Source organism: Saccostrea echinata, unplaced genomic scaffold (assembly GCF_033153115.1).
Source record: "Saccostrea echinata isolate AGI-Se365-2 ecotype Australia unplaced genomic scaffold, CSIRO_AGI_Sech_v1 ptg000030l, whole genome shotgun sequence".
Lineage (NCBI taxonomy): Eukaryota > Metazoa > Mollusca > Bivalvia > Ostreida > Ostreidae > Saccostrea > Saccostrea echinata.
In genome coordinates this window covers 5,038,026-5,061,344 of record NW_026889779.1, presented here as the reverse complement: position 1 = coordinate 5,061,344, position 23,319 = coordinate 5,038,026, and the positions used below count along the sequence as shown (strand labels likewise).

The 23,319-nt window shown below is 31.5% G+C and overlaps 1 long non-coding RNA gene across 1 annotated transcript; it reads right to left on the bottom strand.

Moving 5' to 3' along the window:
• Positions 1-3,450: 3,450 nt before the first annotated feature.
• LOC133196243 (uncharacterized) lies at positions 3,451-7,049 on the bottom strand. Its single transcript, XR_009722303.1, has 2 exons — positions 6,969-7,049; positions 3,451-4,233 (listed from the first exon to the last, which is right to left on the bottom strand). It is a non-coding gene; the product is annotated as an uncharacterized LOC133196243 (long non-coding RNA).
• Between the last annotated feature and the right edge of the window lie 16,270 nt (positions 7,050-23,319).

Below are 23,319 nucleotides of genomic sequence, written 5' to 3'. Positions count from 1 at the left end.
CCTCAATTCAAGTTATATTGATTTAAATGGGTTTAAAATGTAGGCGGGAATCGAGAGTTAGCGTTCGTTGTTCTTTCTGATGTCTTGAGTTAATGTTCAAATTTCTTGCTCTTTTTATTATTTGCATAGAATGAATGGGAATTTTAAGACAAATCATCAGAGCTCATCAATTTACCATTAATGTCTAACAAATTACCAAATAAAATGAATCCCTTTTCATACAATGGTCTTGAATATACATACTTATTTTAAACTATAATTTTATTATTATAACAGAGGTTCCAATAGAATATCTCCTTGGTTCGAGTCGCGTGTTATCATACTCAAAAAATCTTAAAATACATGAAATATTGCTTTCAAAAAACATAAGTAATCAAAGATTTCGAAGCTCACCTCGACGAATGTTATCTTTAAGTAAGGCAAATTTAACATCATATTCTTTTTTTTTAATTAATGTACATCCCAAGATCAATATCAATGCAAGTTTGGTTTAAGTACAACTTACAATTACTTGGAAAGAGACCTGTTCAAAAAAGTTTATCCTGTTTACTAATCAAGAAAATTTTGATCAGTTCCAACATCCAAAGTAAGTCTGGAAGTTTTCATCCTTAGATGCACCATCTATGCAAGTTTAATCATAACAGGCCATAATGTTGTATAGCTACTCCTTATCCTGGTCACTCATCTGGAAAATGTAGGTGAAATATTTGGAGATAACGAACAGTATTCAAGCTCAACAGTCCATTAAACATTACAAAATAGGTACAGAGCAAACACATCCCTAGATGCATCATCCATGCAAGTTTGTTCAAGGTAGGGCTAATATTTACTTGGGAATGGACCTGCTCCGAAAACTTTAACCTGGTCACTCATCTGGAAAATCTAGGTCAGATCCAGCATCCGAGGCAAGTGTGGTAGTGTCCATCCTTAGATACACCATCCTTGCAAGTTTGGTCCAGGTAGGGCTAATAGTTACTTGGGAATTGACCTGATCCAAAAACTTTAACCTGGTCATTCAACTGGAAAATCTGGGTCAGATCCAGCATCCGAAGCAAGAGTGGTAGTGTTCATTCCTAGATGATGCATCCATGCAAGTTTGGTCCAGGTAGGGCTTATAGTTACTTCGGAATGGACTTGCTCCTAAAACTTACCTAACCGGGACGCCGACACTGACGCTAATGTCGGGGGTATAGGATAAGCTCATCTCGACTTCGTCGAGGTGAACCAAAAATTGTGTTCTTTGCTTTAACTCTTGAATATTCTGGCCCAAAATGGGACAGGTGTACAATATTATACTTTGTTATTTCAGTGAACAGTAGAATCTAAGCAGAGTTTCTAACAATCTTCTGAACAAATTCAATTTTAAGAGGGCTGGGTGGTTGTGGCCATTTTCAGACTATATTGATCTCCTTTAGAAGAAGAGCTCCATATAAAGATATACAAAAATTATCAAATTTTAAAACTAAAATGTATGAAATATTTGTTTGCCAAATGATAGTTGACAGCTTAAGATATCATATCTAAAAAATTAAGTTACATCTGATGGTTAATTTGTTGACCCCCCAGCCTCCTTAAAGATTTGATAAAACAGTCAATACCTTATTATTTTGAGACCACCATCCTCTGTGGAAAATGCATTGTTTTCTCAATGTTTTGCTCTCCGTGAGCAGAAGGTCGTGTGTTCGAATCACGGCCTCGACTGACCTAAGTCAATTAAAGCAACTGTACCTTCGCCAAGCACTGGGTACTCTGAAGTGAAAGTTGTGAGTCTTTCGGATGACACCTTAAAAACCGAGGCCCCGAGGCGTTGGCACGATAAAGAACCCTCACTGCTCAATGGCTCTGAGTGCCGAGTAAAAGTCTAAATTTGAAGCCCTTCACAGGTATATAGTGATGTCTCTATATGAGTGAAAAAATCTCGAACAGGACATAAAACAACATACAATCGATCAATCTTAATTTCTGCTCTGTTTTGTTATTCCAATTAAATTTAGAGAAAAGTTTTTTTCCAATTCTTTTGTCCTTTTCTGTCTGCCTTTGGAAGAACAGTAAACAAATATGTTAGTTTGGATAAGAGTAAATTTTTTAATACTGTAATTTTTCAAATGGAGATGCATAATTTCTTTTGGACCATGAAATAGTCTCCTATTTAATGCTTTGAAAACATTTCTCAAAATTTAGTCTTTCCATATTTTTTTCGGATCAGCAATGAATGTAATGCCAAGGACTCTGATTGGTTCCACTGTCCACTGAAGTTCTGTTTCACTACATAATGTGTTTCAAGAATTGATTTCCGAACCAACCCATACAGCTTTTGTTTTAATAATATCTGGTTGAAGTCCTGCAAATTTAGAAGATTTAAGGCGCTTTTAAGGGTTTTTTTCCGGAACCATCTAGAAACTTTACCGTGTCATCTGCATATTGAAGTAAAAATATTTTTCCTCTGACATCTATCTTTATTCTCTTTATTCTCTTGAGAGAGAGAGAGAGAGAGAGAGAGAGAGAGAGAGAGAGAGAAGGATCTCCTTGGTGACACCCCCTTGTTACCAGTATTTTGAAAAATTAATGACAATATATCATACTGGATTGCACATAGCTGAATTAGATTATAAAAAACATATATCCGTCTGATAAGATCAGAATCAAAATTAAAAAAAAATTGTTTCGTAAATATATTTCCAAGACATTGAATCAAAATCTTTTTCAAAATAAATATGAGCAAAATGAATGCTGGCATATTCCTTGTATGTACACTTTGGAGTGCATCATAAATTATACGTGTATTTTCACCAATAAATCTATTCTTAAGAAATCCTTTTGGAGTGCTTCATTTGATAATTCAACACACTGCTTATTCTATTTGCAATAAATATAGAAGAAATTTTGCATAAAACATTGGGCAAAGATACTGGAAGACATTTTTCTTAATTCTCTTGGTTTTCTCCTTTTGGTAAAAATATATACAAGTGGAATCCATAATTTATTGATATGATAAGAAACTGTCTAATATCTTCCAAAAAAAAAATGAATTATCAAACTCGGCTGTAAATCCATTGCTTTCTTGGCTTTTATCATTTATCATGTTCTAACGTGTTGTTTAAGCTCCAGTTTTGGTTATTGTAAATCCCACTTGATAAAATGTTTCTTGATTTCAGATTTTAATATACTCCATATTTTAAACACATGTACTTCTAAGTAAATATCATCTTATTTATCATCACAACGAGGATATAAAGTTCTATGAAAGTTTCCAATTTCTGCTAGGATTTCAGATTGCTCTACTTTTATATTACCACTGTCTTGAACAAGTTTGTTTAGTTGTGTTTATGAAATCTTTTGCCAAACTTAAAAATACTCTGTTATTTTTCCCCCTCTTCAATTCACTTTACTTCTGCGCTCACAAGTATTCTTTTAATTAGTTCTTGCGTATATCTTCTAATTTTTTTAAAAATTGTTTTTGATGGTAACAAATCTTAGTACAAGATTTAAATCCATCAGAATACATATACAATTCTGTAAATGTCAAACTATAAAAAGGTATCGGGAGCTCTTGTAGTACTTTTCGCTTCCATTTTTATTTATGACAGAATAAACCAGTAAAATTACAATCTCATCAAAGACTTCTGGTTTAAAATTATGAATAAAAGATAAAGTAGTTTATCGGCGCTTTACGGAAATAAATACTTGTCACCAATATTGAAACATTTATAAATAATCAAGTATCTTGGTATTTCTAGCGCTTCACATTTTTGAGGATTCCGAAACAAAAAACATGATTAATAACATTTAAAAACATATATATCTAAGTAAAGGAGAGGTTCAAGATTTTGAATCTCAACAAAAAAAAGCAACTCTGTACAATATTAAATCCATTTTCAATTCGAAATATCAAATGTATCTATCTGAAAGAAATCAATCTAAATTCATAATACTTTAAAAGGTTTTGTTCATGTTCACATTCTTTGTCAGTGATTTCATTTTTGCAAGCTCTTCGTTCATATCCAGGAGAAGTTGATTCATAATATGGACTTGCCAAACGATGACGATTCCCACAAATAGCATCACCAACACAAATACTCGCACCAGTAAAACCGGAGATTTCTCTTGTTTTGCCGAGTTATTCTTCTTGAATTGTTCCTCTGCACTGTGTTCAACCATTAATCCGTGTTCGGGCATAATAGCTATATCCTTTTGAGTTTGGTATCCTTGAAATGTATTACATTTTGTCAGACTCTGCAAAAAGGAATGAAAAAGTTTTCTTTCTATTGATGGAAAAAGAGAGATCGGAAACAACTATGTATATTATATAAGGAGTTGAATAATTTCACATTAAACCAATAATAAAAATATATCATGTATAGTAAATCAAGATTCTTTTCTTGTTTATATAAAGTGTACATCTAGTGAATTACAAATGAAAACAAAAGACCCAAGGGCCACAACACTCATCGAGCCACCATTTCTCCTTCTAAGTATATTCCAATGAAAAAAAAAAGATCCCTTAACTCCAAGGGGTCGTGAAGTAACAAAAATTGAATCCCTACTTTAATCGAATTCTGAGTATCAAATGAATATTTCTAACGTAGCATTTCTGTTCGTGAAGTTTTACATTTTTCACTCTATATAAGAGGGTTGTCCCAAAATTCCGTAGACAAACGTAGTTTTGTTTTATATGAACACGATGTCATAAATTAATGAAACTTTATAGATAAAACCACCAATAATTAATGAAATAATTGACAAATATTAATTAAAACACAGATGAACCCTATTAAAGAGGGCGGCGCAATACCAAATATTGCAATTGAAAATCGGTATATCATATTAAAAATGCCACAAAAGGTAAAAATAAAAAAAATATATTATATAGTTAACTCTTTTATCGATATCAATTTATAGTATTTTATATGAATCGGTTTGGAATCTTACTTGTTGGAAAATGGTGGCTGTTTTGACACAGGCGGCACAATGGTCTCTGTATCAGAGACGCAAAGGTTTTCCGGTCCTTAGTGTAATAAAAGAGAGAAGCGGTTTTTCTAAGTATATACAAAAAAAGAGACCGACTGAAAGAATAGGGCAATAAATTGTTGTGAAAGTGAAACTGTGCAACTCCATTTGAACAGAACAGGGCAAACACACGAACCCCTGGAAACAAAAGAGGTAGGATCAGGTGCATAGGAGGTGTAAGCATCCCCTGGTTACCGGTCACATCCGCCGTGAGCCGGATCATACTCAGAGCATGCTGTTGCGTATCGAATTACCCCGGTACTTGGGAGACATTTATAAACACTATATGCAGGTGATTTTGGAAAATTTCTACATAAGAGGGAACTTGACTGTGGAAAAGCCCAAGTCATCCCTTTTATCATGCAGTAAAGTTAGTAGTTGGTAATTTACGTCTATAGTCAGTATGAAACAGTTGTGGGGGATTCTCTAGTGTTAACCTATAAATTTTCTGTGATCAAACCGAGACCCCTTTAGCTGCAAAATAATTGTAATTATTGTAATATAAATTTATTCTTCTTACTATTATCATAAATTCGTACAAAACATTTACTTGTAGAAATAAAACTGACAATTTCATTCAATGGTTTAATTATATTTGTCAAAGTTTTTCATAACCTTATGCTTACTGAGATCACTGTCAGAGTTTTTGTCACAAGCAGTGGTTTTTAAGAAATATGAAAATATCGTTGCGATAATTAAATTTAAAAAAAAAGAAAGAAATAATTGTAGAATGTTTTCATTGCCCTCGGTTTTATTTTAGCACCTTTTGAGCTCAAGAACAATAATCACAGTAATTCTTAGTAAATTTCAGCACCGACAGCACAGCAATAGTATTTATCAGACTCAACAGTAAAGACGACAGTATTTATCAGAAACTACTATAATTATCAAAAACAACAGTAATAATATTAGTATATATCAGAATTTATCATGAAGAACAGCAGAGAATCAGTAATTATCAAACATTGTCAATAAGATTTGGGATTCTCAGCATTTTTTTCGCCCAGTATCGAGTGGAAATTTATCCCGTTTATCATCTTTTAATCCATAAAAGTGTGAGGGGGAGAGCACCTTCAGGCATATACATGTAATTATTCTTGTAGAATCATTCCTTTGAATTATATTAAATTTACTTTGCATAAGATAATGACGGAAACACAACTGTTGCATTGATTTAAAGTACTTACAATAAGTTTCTAGAAATAAGAAAATCTGATATTAACATAAATGTAAAAGAGCTAAAATTCTAACATTTGAATTCTAATTGTTCCGTCCTCTTAAACTAAGGGTTTCTAATCAACTCCGCTTCCTGGGGAGCGGAGGGGACCTAAACCCTTGATTTAAGAAGACGGAACTGTTTGGGATCATTGCATTTGATTTTTATCGTCAAATCGTTTTGTCTTCCAGATAATTAATGATTTTTCCGGCCTATTTAAGATTAACTTTAAAAAGTAAAGTTCAGTGCATTTTAACCTAAATCACTGATGCATTAAAACATAATAACAGCAATAAAAACAAAATTGGATTGAAATGTCTTCATAAAAGTGATTATATACAGTCACTCTTAGTCGATAAATCTATATCGACGTCTTGAAAGAGAGATACATGTATATATTTATAACTTAATTTAATGTTAAAAACGATAGCATAGATTCACGAATTAAACAATAACAATTAATATGCATTTGGTCAAGAAATACATGTATTTCTTATTATTCCTGTTAACTTCAGATTTACGCAATAATATTAATTTAGATATAGAGACAAATGTAGTGATCATAACAACTTCTTATACAAGTTAAACACATTACCACACTGCATGATGTTTATGCTAATTAATGTCAAGCAAATTACATGTACATAAGCTTGGCGGATCATTGCTTTATTTGACACAATTTTTTTTATTTCCCCCGGGAAACAACCTAGATTAATAAATGCAGAATTAATACATCACAACTAACCTTAAAATTTTCATTCGATGCGTAGTTTGTCTCAGCAACTTTCAGTAGACCTCGTTATAATTATAACAGGTAAACGTGAAAACTATGTACGATTGAAACCGTTCTGCTCGGATGAATTTAATGATACGCCACAGGGTAAATCATTGTAAAGAGAGTGACAGTCTATATTGTCAAGTTAAAAAAATCGACTTACACGTAAGTAAAAGTCACTGACCTTGTTAAAAAAAGGTTATTACAACACTTTTTATTTCTGTAATAAATTATTTTTATGCCTATTTATCTGAAAAATTTGTTTTGATTTACGCGAATAGAAGTAGAATAAGAGATCACAAACTGTGATCATTCTTCTCCACAAAAGGATACCCTTTCCATTGAACTCTATCTCGTCCTCGTCTTCCCCTACAAATACATCAAATACGTATTTATGTAAGTTAGCTGATTCCTTGATTTCTTGGAAGATAATTGTTAAAATATGTAAATCCAATGCATCTGGCGTTGTCTTTTTTGTTTTTAATTCATTGAAAGAAAAATAGATCATTTACTTTATCTTGAATAAGAAGTTGTGATATAAAAGTAATGATTATCCTGAAACAGCTGCATATATATATATATATATATATATATATATATATATATATATATATATATATATATATATATATATATATATATATATATATATATATATATATATATATATATATATATATATATATATATATATATATATATATATATATATATATATATATATATATATATATATATTCTTTGACGTCATAAATTTATCAGTTGAAGTTTGAAGTTGTCCAATAAAAAGGATCACAAAAACTTTTTTCTAGATCGCAAAGGTAATAATTTCTTCAAACTACTAGGACATGACAAGATTAACTTAGTTCTGATTGACATCAGATTAGCTGTTGATGTTGAAAAATCTTACAAATTCATTTTTAGAGAGAGAGAGAGAGAGAGAGTACCCTTTGATCTTAGCCAAAGGCCGGTTATAACATGTATATGATAATTAAATAACACCTACTACAGCATATTTATTAATTCATAAATATTGATACAATTATAAGTTATAAATAAATTTGTTCATTCATTAAATAAATTTACTAGTAAATGAGTCAACTTGAAGCATCTGGATACTTTTGTTTTAACAATTTTTCTAAGAAATGGAATTCAAAGTTGTTGAAAATCTAATCGTAATTTCATAAGATTTTAATTGAATATTAATTAAATGGATATTTTTATGCTTGAAATTAAAAAAAAATCTTTTTAAAATAACAAAGTACATTTTATAACGTAAAAAAAAGCATTTTAGTACGGTCAGTTACAATCCCTTTCTTTAAATTTCCCCATCCCTGATCAAGATTTTGTTTTCGTTTAAAGCATTTAATTAGAAATATTATTCTTTATGCAGTGTTTTGCTAATATTACAGTGTATATATATGAGTAACCAACTATTAAGCACAGATACGAGTATTTTTAGAGATTCACTGCTTAAAATTGCCTTTGTCAGACAATCAGATCACACTAAGCAATTTTGATCTATTGCTCTAACAATATATCAATGCACGAGTAACATGAAAAGAATTTGAACTCTATTTTTGGTAACTTACCGGTAGGTGGAAAAATGATTTTAATTTTAATTTGCTAATTTCATTTCTAATGACAAATATTCAAGTCAAGGGTATTCAGTCCTTTGGAAGCAGATCGCATAGAAAGCCCTTGGCTTGTAGATAACAAACAGTTATAAGTTATAAAATAAATAATTAAGTTATACAACTCCATTTTATTTTTGCAAATATACCAAAACTTTCTTGCTTCTGGACACAAAATATAAACTTCAGTAAGTCAATGCTATGTTGCTATTTTTCATGCAGAGTAAATCGGAAATGAATACAATAAAATGATTAAACAAGAGTACAATTAGCCTCTAAATCTACCGGTTATATGTTATATATACATGTATATATATATATATATTTTCTCAATGCATAGTAGTTCTGAAGAACATAGTCAACATAATACAAACAGAATTTCAATACCATTTTTGAAAAAAAGGGAAAAAAGGTTGATTAGAGAAAGTTGATCAGGTTTAATTTGTGGATAAAACATAATAATCTCTGCAAGCTCTTTTGATCTGATTTTACATAGTGAACAAGAAATAAAACTTTATGTGAAATATGGAGATAACGAACAGTAATTAAGCTTAAAAGTCCATTGAAACAATACGAATCGGGAGCAGAGCAAATACGTACCTCCAAAAACATAAGTAAACATTCCCTGTCGACCGGGGATAGGAAAAAATGGGAATGGGGGAAAAATGATCAAATATGGTACTAGGTAATGTGATGTTGATTCTGACTTAAGGAAAATGATTTTCAGTATTGTTTTTAACATGAATACAGCATTTGATTAAGAAATCATCAAAAGATTATCATAGAAATTGAAATATACCTAGCATAACTTTGATGTTATCTCATGAAATTTTCCACTGTACAAACCATGGAATTGTTTTTGTTTTGTTTGTATGTTGTTTCACGTCCCTCTCGAGAATTTTTCACTCGTATGGAGACGCCACCACTTGCCGGTGGAGGGCTGCAAGTTTTGTCCTATACTCGGCACTTACGGCCATTGAGCAGTGAGAAATCTTTTTCGTGCCATCACCTACTGCGACACGGGACCTCGGTTTATACTGTCTCATCCGAAGGGCCGGTCTCCACGTCCCACAGTTTGATTCGAACCCGCGACGTAGGGATCAACTCCTTACTTCGCGACTCTAGAGCAGACGCTCTAAGCACTGCGCCAGCGGGCGACCAAACCATGGAATTAAAAAAAAATATTTTAAATTTGGGATAAGCAAATCTCACAGGGTGGTGATATATCAAAGGAAAACGTATATAAAAAATCTGAAATAACTTCTTACGGCTATCTATATACAATCACTATTATGGGATGCTGTTCATTACGGCTGTCTCCATACCATCACTATCACGGGATACTGTTTGTATTACCGATTTTGATAGATTCTGAGAAATTAAAATGTAATGACATACTTTAGATTTTAAAAAAAAATAGACATAAAATTTGCATCGTCACACATGGTTGCAGACGTTTTAATATGAATGCAAATTTTGTGGAGCATATAGGCAAACTGACATATTCCACTGAGCCCTTGGGCCCTCATTACTTGTTTAATTCACGTGTTAGAGAAAACAGCTATTAACAAGGTAATATTTACATTCGAAATATTTGTATATTTTTGTGTTTGATTTTTACCCTTTTATTCATTTAACAGTCTTTGTTTTACGGTGAAGAGAATTTAAATACAGTATGTTTTAAACCCGATAAGGTTATCTATATCTTTAAAATCGAAATTTAATTCTACTTGGATGTTTGGGAAAATCGGAGAACAATGATCATAAAATTCATTATTAGATACATTCGTAAGCACTTTCTTACTATTTACGTCAAAGGCATACTAGTAATTAATCCATAATAGAATTCTCTAGGATAAATAAAAGATATATTGAACATAGATTAAGTACAATTCTAAAATAGTGGTCAGATTTGTAAATAACTTCAAAATTTGTATTTAAAATTACATAGAAACAAATTACTGTATCGCTTCATTTACACGCTAAACACACAAAAACATGACAACACGAACGTCCGTTTTTATGTGAATTGTTCTTGAGTAAATTTTGAAGGTAATTTGAGCAAATATTCCTCCTTTGGTAATCCCCATAATGTATCGATGCAATGCGTCAAATCGGCCACTAATTTTCCACTTGCTGATATCTCCGTGATCGGAAGGTCGTGTGTTAGAATCACGGCCGCGACTGACATAAGTCGATAAAAAAGGCAGCAATTGTTCCCTCGACAAGCGCTCAGCACTCTGAAGTGAAAGTTGCAGGCCTTTCGGATGAGAGCTTAAAAAGTCTCTATATGAGTTAAAAATTCTCGAACGGGATATAAAAAACATACAATCAATTAATCGATCTTAATTTTTTGTTCTGTTTCGTTATTCCAATTAAAATTATAGGAACGTTTTTCCTATCCTTTTGTCCTTTTCTGTCTGGCTTTGGAAGAACAATAAACAAATATGTAAGTTAAGATAAAAGTAAATTTATTAATGCTGTAATTTTCCAAATGGAGGTATATGATTTCTTTTGGACCATGAAATAGTCTCCTATTTCATGCTTTGAAGACACTTCTCAAAATTTAGTCTTTCCATATTCTTTTTCCAGATCAGCATGAATGTACCGTCAAGGACTGTGATGGGTTCAACTGTCCACTGAAGCCCTGTTTCACTAAATAATGTGTTTCCACAAGTGATTTCCGAAACAAACCATGCAGCTTTTGTTTTAATAATATTTGGTTCAAGTCCTGCAAATTTAGAAGATCTAAGGCGCCTTTACGGTTTTTTCCGGAACCATCTAGAAACTTTACCGTGTCATCTGCATATTGAAGTAAAAATACTTTTCCTCATCTCTCTTTATTCTCTTGAGAGAGAGAGAGAGAGAGAGAGAGAGAGAGAGAGAGAGAGATAGACAGAGAGAGAAAGAGAGGATCCCCTTGCAATTGGTGACATTCCCTTGTTACCAGATTTTGAAAAATAATGACAATATATCATATTCGATTGAACATTTTTGAGTTAGATTATATATGAACATATATCCATTTGATAAGATCAGAACCAAATTTTTTTTTTTAAAAGTGTTTCGTAAATATATTTCCAAAACATTGAATCAAAACCTTTTTCAAAATAAATATGAGCAAAATGAATTCTAGTATATTCCTTATATGTACACTTTGGAGTACATAATAAATTATACGTATATTTTCACCAATAAATCTATTCTTAAGAAATCCTTTTGGAGCGCTATGTTTGATAATTCAACATACGGTTCATTCTATTTCCAATAAATGTAGAAGCAATTTTGCATAAAACATTGAGCAAAGATACTGGAAGACTTTTAAAATAACTTCTTAATTTTCTCATTTTGGTAAAAATTTATACAATTCCTTGCTTTTAATTGGAATCCATTATTTATTGATATGATAAGAAACTGTCTAATATCTTCAAAAAAAAAAAAAAAAAAAAAAAAAAAAAAAAAAAAAAAATGAATTATCAAACTCGGCTGTAAATTCATTGGTTTCTGGGCTTTTATCATTTATCATATTCTTACGTGTTGTTTAAGCTCCAGTTTTGATTATTGTTAATCCCGCTTGATACAATGTTTCTTGATTTCAGATTTTAATATACTCAATATTGTAAACACATGTACTTTTAAGTCAATATCATCTTATTTATCATCACAACATAGATATAAAGTTTTATGAACGTTTTCAATTTCTGTACGGATTTCAGATTGCTCTATTTTTATAATACCACTGTCTTGAACAAGTTTGTTTAGTTGTGTTTATGAAATTCTTTTTGCCAAACTTAAAAATACTCTGTTATCTTTTTCCCTTCTTCAATTCACTTCACTTTGCCCTCAGGTATTCCTTTAATAAGTTCTTGCGTATATCTTCTAATTTTTAAAAATTGTTTTTGATGGTAACAAATCTTAGTTAACAAGATTAAAAACTATCAGAATACATATATAATTCTGTAAATGTCAAACTATAAAAAGGTATCCTGAGTTCTTGTAGTACTTTTCGCTTCCTTTTGTATTTATGACAGTATAAACCAGTAAAATAACAATCTCATCAAAGACTTCTGGTTTAAAATTATGAATAAAAGATAAAGTAGTTTATCTGTGCTTTACAGAATTAAATACTTGTCACCAATAATAAAACATTTAGGGGCCAGCAGCTTCTCTACAAGCACTTTATTTTACCTGATCATTCAATTTTGTCAATGAAAGTTAGAATTCTAGAAAAAATTTACCACCATACAAACAGTCCATCACTGAGTACACCTTTCCGTAGACAACGAGAAAAATTTTGGATTAGAAAACTAGGGACTGCCTTTCCTTATGGATGTAATGACAATGTCGATAGTGTTGGAAATCTTTCCAGTCCACAGTGTAACAATGTAAATGTGATGGGACTTTTTAACCATACACAGAGACGTAAGCGTAGTCATGGGCATCGGTCTTTACAATAAACCTTTAATACACGATGTCTCTTTTGATTCATTACTACCTTACGTAAATCAACAGTTAGGTCTACATCTTATTCGCACCAAACTTTATTCTGTCCCTTTGAAACTTTTACATAGTCTTCTTGAAAACGTCAAGGAAAGTCCATTTTTTGATTACTCGACACCAGAATATAGGCTCGGATCTGTGATTTTGGATATTGCAAATCATAGGCTTTTTAACCCCCCGAGTTTTACTGAAGAAGAAACAGCTAAAACAGTCCGTTTTTTTTAAAACTTCAATATGTCAACAAAGGAAATGACGCGGTTAATATAAGTAATATTCTTAATAACAAAAAGGTCCAGTCTTGTATTCCACCATATTTCAAGTTAAAGACTAGACCTTGTATTTCCTACAAATATACATCGACTATTACTTCCAAATTCTTAAGTACAAGAAAACTTTAGAGTGCCTGGATATCGAATATCTGAAACATAATCCTCCATCGTGTTCATGTTCTTTTTCACCCTGTAACTATAGTCCTGCTGGACACGTTATTACTGGTGACGTAAATATAGTTAATAATGAGGACCTTAGATCACTAATTTTTAAAGGTCCTTAATATAGGGAACCCCGATCCTTCAACTGGCGTCCGAATTTCATAAATATTATGGATTCTGTAGAGGATTACGCCAGGCGATGGGCCAGACATGTAAAAGAAGACCTTGAAACTTTGTCAGAATGGATTAAATGTATCAGATGTATGTTAAAATAGCCCATTAAAAGACTGAAGGGCAATATGAGAACCATCTATCTTTCTGTATTCAATAATCCAGAAGTGAAAAAAGAATTAGATAGATTACATGATCAGTACGTACGTACTCCCTGCCGACAAAGCAGGTAACAACATTGTCTTTGTAAGGCTCATTATATTAAATGTATTTTAGAGGAACTTGGATTTAATTCTACAAGTGGTAATCCAACTTATACTCATAGTTCTCTTTCTAAGGAATAAATTCTTCAAAATCATATGTCAGTTTTGAATATTTTTAATGTTCCAAACAACCAAAATGAATTTGAATTACCATATCTATATTGGATTTCGAAACTTCATAAAAATCCTTACAAACAGATGCATGGCGGGTTCCAGTAAATGTTCAACCAGGCCTCTTTCTTTACTCCTCACTAAGATATTAACAGTAGTGAAGGGGAAACTTCAAGAGTGCTGTGCAACAATATGTTTGAGAAGTGGTGTAAATCAGATGTGGATACTTAAAAATTCCAAGGAACTTTTGGAAAATTTGAAATCGCAAGATTTTACCAAAATCAACAGCTTAAAAACTTAGGACTTTTCAACTTAATACACAACCATTCCCCATGATAAATTAAAACCCAGGCTTTTTGATATCATTGACAGCTGCTTTTTCAATAAAAATGGAACTCGTAAATTTACTTACCTTGTCATTGGTCATTTGCAAAATTATTTTGTTAAAAAACATTCTGATTGTACACACAAGTACTCTGAAGTTGACATTAAAAAGATGCTTGAGTTTCTGATTGACAATATCTATGTGGTTTTTGGAGACCAGGTCTTCCAACAATCAATTGGAATTCCCATGGGTACCAATTGCGCCCCGTTATTAGCAGACCTTTTTTGTATTCATATGAAGCAGAATTTGTCCAAAATCTGATACGTGAAAAGAAGAAAACTTGCTGTGGCCTTCAACTCGACATTTAGATATATCGACGACGTATTATCAATTAACAATGGTTATTTCCATTCTTATGTCGATACGATATATCCCGGTGAGCTTGAGATAAAAGATACCACAGAGTCTGACACATCTGTTTCATATTTTGATATTTTACTTGAAAAAGACGTTAATGGTAATCTAACAACCAAGCTTTATGATAAACGTGATGACTTTAACTTTTCAATCGTCAACTTCCCTTACTTATGCAGCAATATACCTTCATCACCTGCATATGGGGTTTATATCTCTCAGTTGATTCGATACGCAAGAGCATGCTCTACGTATGTACAATTTCTAAAACGAAGTCAATTATTGACAAACAAGTTGATGAAACAAGAATATCAGAAGTCCCGTTTAAAGTTGTCATTTCGTAAGTTTTACGGTCGATACAATGACCTTGTCAGCAAGTACAATTTATCATTGAGTCAAATGCTGACTGACGTTTTTCATACTAATTGTTAGGCTATTATTTACAAAATGAATTGTCGACGGATTTTCCCGTTATTTCCCGATCATGACAAGGAGCACACGACGGGTGTGACCGGTCGGCAGGGGATGCTCACTCCTCCATGGCACCTGATCCCACGTCTGATGTTTTGGAGGTCCGTGTTTGCTCTGCACCTATTTTGTAATGCTTCATGGACTTTTGAGCTTGAATACTGTTTGTTATCTCCATATATTTCATTATAAATAATCAAGTATTATGATATTTCGAGCGCTTTACATTTTTAAGGATTCCGAAACAAAAAACATGATTAATAACATTTAAAAACATATATATCTAAGTAAAGGAGATGCAACTCTGTACAATATTACAAATCCATTTTCAATTCGAAATATCAAATGTATCTATCTGAAAGAAATCAATCTAAATTCATAATACTTTGAAAGGTTTTGTTCATGTTCACATTCTTTGTCAGTGATTTCATTTTTTCAAGCTCTTCGTTCATATCCAGGAAAAGTTGATTCATAATATGGACTTGCCAAACAATGACGACTCCCACAAATAGCATCACCAACACAAATACTTGCACCTGAAAAATCGGAGATTTCTCCTTGACTTGTTCTTCTGTACTGTGTCCAACCATTAATCCGTGTTCGGACATAATAGCCATATCCTTTTGAGTTTGGGATCCTTGAAATGTATTACATCTTGTCAGACTCAGCAAAAAGGAATGAAAAAGTTTTTTTCTATTGATAAAAAAAGGGAGATGGGAAACAAGTAGGCATATTGTATAATGAGTTGAATAATTTCACATTAAACCAATAATAAAAAATAATATTAAATCACGATTCTTTTCTTGTTTATATAAAGTGTACATCTAGTGAATTACAAATGAAAACAAAAGACCCAAGGGCCACACCACTCATCGAGCCACCATTCCTCCTTCTAAGTATATTCCAATGAAAAAAATGATCTCTTAACTCCAAGGGGTCGTGACTTAACAAAACTTGAATCCACATTACAAGGGAATTCTGAGTATCAAATGAATATTTCTAACGTAGCATTTCTGTTCGTGAAGTTTAAAATTTTTCACTCTATATAAGAGGGTTGTCCCGATAATTCCGTAAACAAAGGTAGTTTTGTATGATCACGTTTTCATAAATTAATGAAACATGATAAATATATTAAGCCACAAATGATTAATAAAATAATTGACAATCATTAATTAATAACACATATGAACTCTATGTATTAAAATATTTCATCGACTGGTGTAGGAGTGCATATTGTAATACCAAATATTGCAATTAAAAATCGGTATATAATATTTAAAATGCCACAAAGGGTATTTACTTCTTAGAATTATAGGAATGAAAAAATAAAAAAAATTGATATTATATGGTTAACTCACTTTCCTGCAATTTTTGTTATAAGCTTTTATCAATATCAATTCTATAGTTTTTTTATATGCTGACTTGTTGGAAAATGGCGGCTGTGTTGACAAGGGCGGCACAATGGTCTCTGTTGCAGAAACGCAAAGGTTTTCCGGTCCTAAGTTTATTAAAAGACAGAAGCGGTTTTTCTAAGTACATATGTAGAAGCAAAACAAAAAAGAGATCCACTGAAAGAACCGGGCAAGAAATTGTTGTGAAAGTGACAACGTGCAACTCCATTTGAACAGAACAGGGCAAACACACGGACCCCTGGACACAAAAGAGGTAGGATCAAGTGCATAGGAGGTGTAAGCATCCCCTGGTTACCGGTCACATCCGCCGTGAGCCCTTATGTATTGATCAGGTATTCAGAGAACCCTGTAGTCAAATTCATTCTATAAGCAAAGACCTAACAAATGGTACGAAACATGTCAGACAAAATACGACCCAACGATAGGTTGTGTTTAAAAAACAAGGCCATTTTAAGAACAGTAGAATTTTGGAGAAAAAAAGAATTTAAATGTGGTTGTTGAAATCCTTATAGTATCAACATTTTTGTTAGTAGCTTGCTTCGATTTAAAAATTGATCATGCTAAGAGCATGCTATTGCGTATCGAATTACTTGTGAGACATAAACACTATATGCAGGTGATTTTGGAATATTACTACATAAAAAGGGAACTTGACGGAAAAGCTTAAGTCATCCCTTTTATCATGCAATAAAGTTAATAGTTGGCAATTTACGTCTATAGTCAGTATAAAACAGATGTGGCAGACTCTCTTGTGTTAAGGTTTTGCCAAAGGTCAACGTGTCCAAAAATTTATTTTTACAATAGCTCCAAACTATGTAGTTTATAAAGTTCAAACTTTTACAGTTTATATATATATCATTGATTAACAGATAGAAAGTATCACTTGATAACAAATACTTAAAGAAAGTATTTATCGAGAAAAATTCTTTTCAAAAAATGCATATATTTTTTTTAAAATACACCTAATTAATTCCGTACTTTTAGTGAAAGCCGTCATTGCAGAAACAATATATGTTTATCAATGAAAGGCAAGTTGGACTTCGATAGCCTCTGGAAAGTTGTTTTCCCTGTTTATTTTATCCAAATGTTAACATTTGAAACCGAAAGTACATTGCAAATGGCGGATTTTACAGGGGTCTTGTCTTTATACATGTCATGCTTTCAATAACAGCCTTTCAGAGACCATTCACGCCCAGCTTGCCCTTCATTGATAAACATATATTATTTCTTCAATGATGGTTTCCACTAAAAGTACAGAATTAAGCAGGTGCATTTTTTTGAAATATGCAAATTTTTTGAAATTGTTTTTTCTCAAAAAATATATTTTTTTTAAATATTTGTTTTTAAGTGATACTTTCTATCTCTTAATCAGTGATATATTTATAAACTGTAAAAGTTTTAACTTTATACCTCACATAGTTTTGGAGCATGTTGACCTTTGGTAAAACCTTAACCTATGAATTTTCTATGATCAAACCAAGACCCTTCTAGCTGCAAAATAATTGTAAATTGCCTGTGTGATGAAAAATATGACAATAGCCTTTAAAATGATTAAAATTGATTGCATATTTGACTTTATAGTACTTTTTTTAATACGAAGATGTTTTCAGTATGTGATAAGCAAAGATATATTTCATGACCAAATGCAATTTAATCAACTTTGCTATTGTTCAATTCGTGAATTTATGCTATTGTTTGTAACATTAAGTTATAAATATATACATGTATCTCTCTATCAAGATCTATAGATGTAACGATTTAGAGTGACAGTATATATTAACCTTTATCAAGACATTTCAATCCAATTTTACTTTTTACTGCTGTTATTATATTTGAATGCATCAGTGATACAAGTCAAAAGACACTGAACTATATTTTTAAAAGTTAATCTTAAATAGGCCGGAAAAATCAAGTATCTGGAAGGTTATATTTGATTTGACAAATAATTTGACGATAAAATTCAAATGCATTCAAATGCAATGATCATGGACAGTTAACTTCTTAAGTCAAGGGTTTAGGTCCCTTCTGCTCCCCGGGAAGTGGATTAATAACTCTTATTTGTCAAAGTTTTTCATAACCTTATGGTTACTGAGATCAGTGTCAAAGTTTTTGTCACAAGCAGTGGCTTTTAAGAATTATGATAATACTGTTGCGATAATTAAATCAAGAAAAAAAGAAATGATTGTAGAAGGTTTAAATTGTCCTCAGTTCTATTTTAGCACCTTCTCAGCTCAAGAGCAATAACACAGTAATTCTCAGTAAATTTCAGCACGGACAGCACAGCATAACAGTATTTATCAGAAACTACTACAATTATCAAAAACAACAGTAATAATATCAGTATATATCAGAATTTATCAGGAAGAACAGCACAGAATCAGTAATTATCAAACATTATCAGTAAGATTTGGGATTCTCAGCATTTTTTTTCGTCCAGTATCGACTGGAAATTAATCCCGTTTTTCATCTTTTAATCCATAAAAGTGCGAGGGGGAGGGCACCTTCAGGCATATACATGTAATAATTCTTGCAGAATAATTCCACTGAATTATTTTTAATTTACTTTGCATAAGATAATGACGGAATCACAACTGTTGCATTGATTTAAAGTACTTACAATAAGTTTCTAGAAATAAAAAAATCTGGTATGAATATAAATGTAAGAGAGCTAAAATTCTAACATTTGAATTCTAATTGTTCCATCCTCTTAAACTAAGGGTTTCTAATCGACTCCGCTACCTGGGGAGCGGAGGGGACCTAAACCTTTGACTTAAGAAGACGGAACTGTTCGTGATCATTGCATTTGAATTTAATCGTCAAATCGGTTGTCTTCCAGATAATTAATGATTTTTCCGGCCTATTTAAGATTAACTTTAAAAAGTATAATTCAGTGCATTTTAACCTAAATCACTGATGCATTAAAATATAATAACAGCAATAAAAACAAAATTGGATTGAAATGTCTTCATAAATGTGATTATATACAGTCACTCTTAGTCGATAAATCCATATCGACGTCTTGAAAGAGAGATACATGTATATATTTATAACTTAATTTAATGTTGAAAACAATAGCATAGATTCACGAATGAAACAATAACAATTAATATGCATTTGGTCTAGAAATACATGTATTTCTTATTATTCCTGTTAACTTCAGATTTACGCAATCATATTAATTTAGCTATAGAGACAAATGTAGTAATCATAACAACTTCTTACACAAGTTAAACACATTATCACACTGCATGATGTCTACGCTAATTAATGTCAAGCAAATTACATGTACATTAAGCATGGCGGATCATTGGTTTATATTGACACAATTTTTTATTTCCTCCGGGAAACAACTTTGATTAGTAAATGCAGAACTAATACATCACAACTAACCTTAAAATTTTCATTCGATGCGTAGTTTTTCTCAGCAACTTTCAGTAGACCTCGTTATAATTATTACAGGTAAACGTAAAAACTATGTACGATTGAAACCGTTCTGCTCGGATGAACTTAATGATACGCCACAGGGAAAATCATTGTAAAGAGAATGACAGTCTATATTGTCAAGTTAAAAAATCGACTTATACGTAAGGAAAAGTCACTGACCTTGTTTAAAAAAACGTTATTACAACACTTTTTATTTCTGTAAGAAATTATTTTCATGCCTATTTCTTTGAAAAATTAGTTTTGCTCTACACGAATTGCTCTACACGAATAGAAGTGGTTTCCCAAGAAAAGAAATGTGGTTTAAGAGATCACAAACTGTGATCATTCTTCTCCACAAAATGACACCCTTACTCTTTTTCATTGAACTCAATCAAAAAGGATTGTTCCCTCATCCAATCTTTGGAAAAACCTATTGCCCCTGTGAGATAAGCTTACCTAAAACGTTGAAACAGCTTCTTATTAATGAATATAAATTCCCCTACAAATACAGCAAACACCTTCGTATGTAAGATAGCTGATTCCTTGATTTCTTGGAAGATAATTGTTATATGTGAATCCAATGTATCTGGCGTTGTCTTTTTTTTTTAAATTCATTTAAAGAAAAATATTTCATTTACCTTTATCTGGAATAAGAAGTTGTGGTATGAAAGGAATGATTATCCTGAAACAGCTGCAAAAAATATATATATTCTGTGACGTCATAAATTTAACATTTGAAGTTAGAAGTTGAAGTTGTCCGATAAAAAGGATCACAATAACTTTTTTTCAAGATTGCAAAGATAATTATTTCTTCAAATGACTGGGACATGACAAAATTAACTTAGTCCTGATTGACATCAAATTAGCTGCTGATGTTGTAAAATCCTACAAATTCATTGTTTATTTACTCTAATTTTATAAGTATTTAGTGTGATCGGTATCTAATTAAGCCCCGTTCAAATGCGCTCATTTACTTAAATTAAATAGTTCTTTTTTTGCTAATAAGATTAAATTACTTTTCGATGATTTATGAAACAACACTTGGATATTACAGACAATACTGAATCCCATTGACAACAATGTCAATATTGATACAATTATAAGTTATAAATAAATTTGTTCATTCATTAAATAAATTTAAATGAGTGAACTTGAAGCATCTGGATACTTTTGTTTTAACAATTTTCTAAGAAATGGAATTCAAAGTTGTTGAAAATCTAATCGTAATTTTAATTGAGTATTAATTAAAAAAATATTTTTATGCTTGAAATTAAAAAAAAACTTTTTAAAATAACAAAATACATTTTATAACGTAAAAAAGTAGTTTAGTTCGGTCAGTTACAATCCCTTTCTTTAAATTTCCCAATCCCTGATCAAGATTTTGTTTTCGTTTAATGCATTTTATTAAAATTAGAAATATTATTCTTTATGCAGTGTTTTGCTAATATTACAGTGTATATATATGAGTAACCAACTATTAAGCACAGATACGAGTATTTTAAGAGATTCACTGCATAAAATTGCCTTTGTCAGACAATCAAATCACACTAAGCAATTTTGATCTATTGCTCTAACAATATATCAATGCATCAGTAACATGGAAAGAATTTGAACTCTATTTTTTGGTAACTTACCGGTAGGTGGAAAAATGATTTTAATTTTAATTTGCTAATTTCATTTCTGATGACAAATATTCAAGTCAAGGGTATTCGGTCCCTTGGAAGCAGATCGCATAGAAAGCCCTTGGCTTGTAGATAATAAACAGTTATAAGTTCTAAAATAAGTAATTAAGCTTAAATGCCATTGAAACAATACGGATCGGGAGCAGAGCAAAAACGGACCTCCAAAATCATCAGAGGTCGGATCTGGTGCTATGGAGGAGTAAGCATTCCCTGTCGACCGGGGATAGGAAAAATGAGAATGGGAAAAATTGATCAAATATGTTACTAGGTAATGTGATTTAAAGAATATTTCACTTGAGGTTCATTTTAACGAGGTCTTTTTAATCATAAAATTCGTCAACACAATTTTCAGTGTGTACATGCATTGTAATTTTAATAGGTGTTGATTCTGACTTAGGGAAAATGATTTTCAGTATTGTTCTTAACATGAATGAAGCATTTGATTAACAACTCCTCAAGAGATTATCATAGAATTTGAAATATACCTAGCATAACTTTGATGTTATCTCATGAAATTTTCCACTGTGCAAACCATGGAATTAAAAAAAAAAACATTTTAAATTTGGGATAAGCAAAATATTACTCGCATGATCCGGATAAATCTCACAGGGTGGTGACACATCAAAGGAAAACGTATATATAAAAAATCTGAAATAACTTATTACGGCTATCTACATGTATATACAATTACTATTATGGGATGCTGTTCATTACGGCTGTCTCCATACCATCACTATCACGGGATACTGTTTGTATTACCGATTTTGATAGATTCTGAGAAATTAAAATGTAATGACATACTTTAGATTTTTAAAAAATTAGACATAAAATTTGCATCGTGACACATGGTTGCAGACATTTTAATATGAATGCAAATTTTGTGGAGCATATAGGCAAACTGACATACTCCACTGAGCCCTTGGGCCCTCATTACTTGTCTTATTCACGTGTTAGAGAAAACAGCTATTAACAAGGTAATATTTACATTATATACATTAGAAATATTTGTATATTTTTATCTTTGATTTTTACCCTTTTATTCATTTAACAGTCTTTGTTTTACGGTGAAGAGAATTTAAGTATGATTTAAACCCGATAAGGTTATCTATATCTTTAAAATCGAAATTTAATTTTACTTGGATGTTTGGGAAAATCGGAGAACAATGATTATAAAATTCATTATTAGATACATTCGTAAGAACTTTCTTACTATTTACGACAAAGGCATAATTAACCCATAAAAGAATTCTCTAGGATAAATAAAAGATATATTGAACATAGATTAAGTAGAATTTTAAAATAGTGGTCAGATTTGTAAATAACTTCAAGATTTATATTTAAAATTACATATAAACAAATAACTGTATCTCTTCATCCCCATGCTAAACACACAAAAATGACAAAATGAACGTCCCTTTTTTATGTGAATTGTTCTGGAGCAAATTTTGAGGGTAATTTGAGCAAGTATTCCTCCTTTGGTAATCCCC